This window comes from Euphorbia lathyris, chromosome 4 (genome assembly GCF_963576675.1).
Source record: "Euphorbia lathyris chromosome 4, ddEupLath1.1, whole genome shotgun sequence".
NCBI classification, from domain to species: domain Eukaryota; kingdom Viridiplantae; phylum Streptophyta; class Magnoliopsida; order Malpighiales; family Euphorbiaceae; genus Euphorbia; species Euphorbia lathyris.
This window is the reverse complement of record NC_088913.1, coordinates 68559474-68566272: the sequence shown is the minus strand read 5'-3', so window position 1 is coordinate 68566272 and position 6799 is coordinate 68559474. Positions and strand designations below refer to the sequence as shown.

The window sequence follows — 6799 nt, the reverse complement described above, 5'->3', positions numbered from 1 at the left end:
AAATGTTCTTCGTTTTCATTCTGTCATAATCTCGTTTTATCCCAACCTATTTAAAGAATGTGAATAACGGCTACCTGTTAATATAGTCTTTTGAATCGAGATATAACTATCCTCAATACCAAACTGATTCATACTAATACGTGCTTACGTCATAACGCATTTCCTGAACATGTGCCTTCTTCGGGACACGGAAAGGGACCAGGCGGGTCGCACAAGTTCATTCATACGAGATGACTAAGTCGTCTTTAGTTCGAATCGTTTCGATGTTTTGGGGTAGTTTGTATATCGGTTTAAGAGTATATATTAACGTATCGTTTCATTTTCTTTACATATTTTAGGATTAGACACGTATCATGGCAATTTGAAAACACGAACTGATACATTCATCACATCAAAAATGGTAACGGGTAATCCTATGGCAACTTCTAAGGCTACTATATGCTGACACGGCTGATCGCGGGACCTCACCGGACCGCACAAATTCGCCCCTAACGAATGGATGGGGACCCTTTGGCGCCTTACTATAAGGGGGAACTTACACTAGCCTCTTTCGAGCGACGAATGGACTCTCGCTAGAGGTTTCGTGAAAATTACCCAAAAGGTTTGCAATAATGCTTATGAATGCATACGAAAAGAAATAATACGATCCGTCCCCGTTAGGGGCTTAATACACGCCTTCCGGAATCAAATTTCTCGCTTCCCCAGCAGAGTCGCCACTTGTTAGACGAGGTGCCGCGGCCTAATCTCCCGGGCGGACCGGGGGGTGGACACCTCATGGCGACGTAAGCGGTGATTGACGCCGAAAGCAACCAATCGTGGAATCAAGCTGCTCGGCAGGATCGGAGCTCGGAGTATGGAAGAGTCGCCACCCACGAATGGGAAAATGAACACCGATCCCTTGCGGGAGACCAGTGAGGGTTCGGGAAACTTAGGTACGAGCCGAGAAGGCTAGCTCCTTTCCAGAGAAAGGCTACTAGGCACCCCGACATCGCCCGGTTATGAACCACCGGCCTCCTACTCAGCGTGTTAGGCGATAACGGACTAATCGCATATTTCTTTGAGTTTAAAATTCATTTGAAACCTTTTCTTTCTCGCTTTGAAAACCGTTTTGAGCATATATTATTGAAAGCCATTTTGGTAAAGAATCACCCATTTACATCAGTTCAAAATACATAGGAGAGAGTGGGGGGAAGAAGAAAGAATTGATTTGTTTACAATGTGATTTATGCTTCGTATTACAAACTAACTCTAAACTAAACTCACTTCCCAAAAATGAGTTGTTAAGCCCAAAATATACCTAAATTATCATATATAAATACGTTAAATTTACATTGAAATTGTGTTAATTATATTCATTTAGAATACTTTTACGTCTTTATTTACTTCTTTGATGCAAGGTACCTAAATATTTGGTAAAATCCAAATAGGAGCAAAAACGGAGCTAAAATGGACGAAAAACCTTAAAAACGTACCGAGAATGCATATCAGTCAGAAGAACGCTCGAGGAGGACGAAAAGCAGTCGAGAGACAGGGAGAACATCTCTCTGTCGCGACTGAGATTCTCATAATCTCAGTCGCGACTTGCGGAGGCCAGATCGGGGGAAAATGAAGTCTTCAAGCTCGCCCCTATATCCCCTGTCGCGACTGAGATTTTCAGAATCTCAGTCGCGACAGCGAACCTTCCTGCATACAAAACACATGTTTAAATTCGGAAAAACGCGTCTGTTCGTTCGGATAAAAGCGACCCTTCACCAGCAGACACGACCCGTCATTTACAACCCTTCAACAACTATAAATAAATGATCCATTTCAGAAATCAAGGTTGGTTAAGTTGGAAAAGTTAGAGAAATTAGAGAAGAAAGTTGTTATGTTGAGTTTCTGATTCAGAAAAGAATCAGAAAGTTAGATTTCATTTCTGTAAACAATCGTGTTGTACACGAATTGTATTTAGATTAGTTATAAACACAGTATTAGTTTAGTTTTCATTCTGATAGTGGACGAGACCAGTCTCTATTCCGAAGATCCAACGAGAAGAATTGACGGCTGAAGCGCATGAGGTTTGACGAGCCTACGGAGTTTGAGAGAAAGATTGACGACCCGGATTTCAAAGTTTTCGTTGCAATGCTATCCAAGTTTCTACTTCTTTGTTAACTTGTGGAAATTCACATTTCATTAATGATATACTTATTTATTCAACACATTCTTACTGTTGTTATTTTGATATTGTTCTGACAAAATTATTTTCAAAATGATAAATTGGTGTTTTTATTAAAACGTTCTATTCCATCTTATTCATATAAGAACTTTGTTGAACACTTAACGAATTTAGTTTTTATGGATGACATGATCGCTGATCGCGGCTTATCAGAAATAAAACACTAGTTTGATTAAGGTAGGAATCATCTCAACGCCAGGGGGATTTCTATAGTTCGAAGCCATTCAATTGAGTAAATCGCTATATTGTTACATGTCCATAATCTCACAAAGTTAAAGTTGTTTACTTTGCTTTATGAAAATAAGATCTATTTTATTCCAATTACGGAAATATCTGTTTTGTAATCAAAATTCCAAAACGGAATTGTTCTCTAAACTCAATATAATACTTCTATCTAATCCTAATTTACCAAAACCTATTCATCAACTAAACATATTTCTTTTATTAAACCTAAACACGTGATTAAACCGAATTAAATAAAGTTTTAGTTAAAAAGCGTTCCCTGTGGGTTCGATATCTTTTATTACTACAAGCGTATACCGTGCACTTGCGGAAATCGCTCAACAAGTTTTTGGCGCCGTTGCAGGGGAACGCCAAAATTTTTGACAAAATTTTAAATTTTTCGTGTTTTATTTCGAATCTAGGTTTAAACATACTTATTTTAACTTTTGTAATTTAATAGTTTTCATTTACTAATTTATTTATTTTTCAAAAATTCTGTTTTGTAGGTAGTTTCGGTTCGTGCAAGATTTCAGGTTCATGCGCAGTTCTCGAAGTTCAGGCATTGTACCAGACCCTATAGACCCAGAAATTGAGAAAACCATTAGGAAGAACAAGAAAAATAAGAAAAACAAAAATAAGACCCCAGTAAAAACACATACCGAGCCAGAAAAAAAAGCAGACCCACCAACACTTATGGAATACGCTAGGCCAGGTGTGGCCGGTGTAACCAATAGTATCGTTAGACCCAGAATCACCGCAAATCAATTTGAAATTAAGCCAACTTTGCTTAATATGTTGCAAAATAATGTAACATTTTACGGGTTACCTAACGAAAATCCTAACACCCATTTAACAAATTTCCTAGAAATTTGTGACACTTTTAAAATCCCAGATGTGACTGCAGAAGCAATCAAACTTCGCCTCTTTCCTTTCACTTTGAAGGATAGAGCCAAAGAATGGTTAACTTCTATGTCAGCCGCAACTTTTGCCACTTGGGAACAATTAGCCCAAGCGTTTTTATCTAAATATTTTCCTTTAGCAAAAACCGCAAGAGTCATAAAGGAGTTAACATCTTTTTCTCAAAATGATAATGAGACTCTTTATGAAACTTGGGAACGTTTTAAAGAACTTCAACGTTTATGCCCACACCACCAATTACCCGCTGAACTTTTAATGCAAACATTTTATAATGGACTAAATCCTACAACTAGGGGTTCATTAGATGCAATGTCGGGAGGGCTATTTATGAAGAAAACATCAGCCCAAGCGAGAGAACTTTTGGAGGAAATGGCAATCAACAGCAGTATGTGGCCCGCGGAACGTGGACATATGCCGATGGCGAAACCATCATCCTCAACCTCACCATCAGTTAAAGGTATAGTTGAACTTGATCCAGTCGCGATGCTACAAGCCCAATTTTCTGCTTTATCGCACAAAATTGACCAATTTATGGCACCGCGAGATACCAATGGCAATCCAATCCAAACGGATGTGGATTACGAAAATATGAGTGAGATCGAACAGGTAAATTTTGTCCAAGGGCAAAACCAAACTAATAATCCTTATTCTAATACTTATAATTCTGGATGGAGGAATCATCCTAACTTTAACTGGAAAGATAACAGTAACAATAATATCAGTGCTAATCAAAATCGTACCACTAATTATCAAAATCAGTCAAGAGATACGATTAGCACTTTATCTTCTAAAATCGACAAGTTTATAGATGCTATCAGTGGAAAAATAAGTAATCACGACGATGGTTTTAAACGGATCGAAAATAAATTCGATCAGCTTATTAAAAACCACTCATCTAGCATCCATAATTTGGAGATTCAAATTGGTCAACTTGCTAAATCAATTCCATCCCGAAAAAAGGGAAGTCTTCCCAGCCATACGGAAGAAAATCCGAAAGAACAGGTGAAGGCTATTACTCTTTGTTCAGGGAAAAATTATCAAGGGCCTGAAATGCCCAAAGATGCAACATTATCAGGAAATGATTTACCAAAGTCCAAAGAGGATATCTTAAACACAAATATTTCACCATCTGACGCAGGTACCAAAACTTTTGTACCCAAACCACCTTTTCCACACAAAGTCCGAAATAAGGACTATGATAAACAACTTCTAACATTTTTGGATAAACTTAAAAATTTGCATATCAATTTGACATTTATGGATGCAATAACACAAATTCCTAACTATGGTAAGTTTTTAAAGGATTTGATTTCGAAGAAAATCAGTTGGGAAGGAATTTCATCCATTTCGTTAACTGAAGACTGTAGTTCAATAGTATCAAGTAATTTGCCCACTAAACTCAAGGATCCCGGATGTTTTACTATTCCGTGTAAGTTGGGAGATATTGAATTCCCAAGTTGTCTTTGTGATTTAGGAGCAAGTATAAACTTAATGCCATTGTCTATTTTTAACAAGTTAGGTTTAGAAGAAGATATCAAACGTACCAATATGGTTTTGCAATTAGCGGATCAAACCACTAAAAGGCCATATGGTATAATCGAAGATGTTTTAGTCAAAGTCGATAAATTTATTTTTCCTACCGATTTTGTTATATTAGACTTTGCATATGATGTAAATTGTCCTTTAATTTTCGGTAGACCGTTTATGAACACAGGACGCGCTCTAGTAGATGTGTCGGAAGGGAATGTAGTTTTAAGGATAGGAGAAGATAAGGTCGAGTTTAACATGAACAAAACGATGAAATACCCTATGGAGGAATTCGCTTGTATGAAACTTGATTTAGTCGATGAATGTGTCAATGATATAATTCAAAGTGAAGAAATAATTGAACCTATAATAGATGAGGAATTAGATGATAAGGACCCAGAGCCTTTGATTAGAGAAGATGGACCAGTTCCGCCTTCAATTGTAACACCCCCTAAATTAGAACTTAAAGAGTTACCCAGTCATTTGAGGTACGCTTTCTTAGGCGAAGGCGATTCTCTACCTATAATTATTTCTAACAAATTAACAAGCGATCAAGAAGAAAAATTGAAGCAAGTTGTTAGAAATAGGATAGGAAGTATGGGATGGCAAATTTCAGACTTAAAAGGAATTAATCCTAGTATAGTAATGCACAGAATTCACTTAGAAGAGGACAAGCCACCTAAAGCGGATATGCAAAGACGCTTAAATCCGAACATGAAAGAAGTAGTAAAAAATGAGATTACTAAACTTTTAGACAATGGAATCATTTATCCGATCTCGGATAGTGAATGGGTTAGTCCAATCCATTGTGTACCTAAAAAGGGAGGCATAACTGTTGTAAGAAATGATGAAGGTGAACTGATACCTACACGAACCACCACCGGTTGGAGGGTTTGTATAGACTATAGGAACCTAAATAAAGCTACTAGGAAAGATCATTTTCCTCTACCTTTCATTGATCAAATGATCGAAAGGATAGCCGGTCATGCATTTTACTGTTTTCTAGACGGTTATTCCGGATTCTTTCAAATTTACATTTACCCGAATGACCAAGATAAAACAACCTTCACATGTCCTTACGAAACTTTTGCATATAGGAGAATGCCTTTTGGTCTATGTAATGCACCCACAACTTTTCAACGATGTATGACAGCAATATTTAATGACTTCATTGAAGACATAATGGAAGTTTTCATGGATGACTTTTCAGTTTATGGAGATTCTTTCGATGCATGTTTACAGAACTTAGATAAAGTATTGTCTAGATGTGAGGAAATGAATTTAGTATTAAATTGGGAAAAATGTCATTTCATGATAGACGAAGGAATTGTTTTAGGTCATAAGATTTCTGAAAAAGGTTTAGAAGTGGACAGAGCAAAGACTTCAGTTATAGAAAAATTACCCCCACCAACCACTGTTAAGGGAGTAAGATCATTTTTAGGTCATGCAGGTTTTTACAGACGGTTTATAAAGAACTTTTCTGTAATCTCCAAACCACTTACTAATTTGCTTATGAAGGATTCAACTTTTGATTTTAATAAAGATTGTTTACAAGCTTTCAATACTTTGAAAACGGCTTTAGTCAGTACACCTATAATATCAAAACCCGATTGGAATCTACCTTTCGAAATTATGTGCGATGCAAGTGACTTAGCTGTAGGATGTGTATTAGGTCAAAGGAAGGATAAGAAACTTCATGTTATATATTATGCGAGTCACACATTGTCCGGTGCACAGCTAAATTACACCACAATTGAAAAAGAAATGTTAGCAGTAGTTTTTGCATGTGATAAGTTCCGATCTTATTTGTTAGGATCTAAAGTTATCATTTATACTGATCATGCAGCTTTACGATATTTATTTGCTAAGAAAGATGCAAAACCACGTCTTATTCGATGGGTTTTACTATTGCAAGAA

At 36.9% G+C, this 6799-nt stretch overlaps 1 non-coding gene across 1 annotated transcript; it reads right to left on the bottom strand.

Annotated features, from left to right (window-relative positions):
- Nucleotides 1-3487: 3487 nt before the first annotated feature.
- LOC136228210 (small nucleolar RNA R71) lies at nt 3488-3594 on the bottom strand. The gene has a single exon (XR_010688542.1). It is a non-coding gene; the product is annotated as a small nucleolar RNA R71 (small nucleolar RNA).
- Between the last annotated feature and the right edge of the window lie 3205 nt (nt 3595-6799).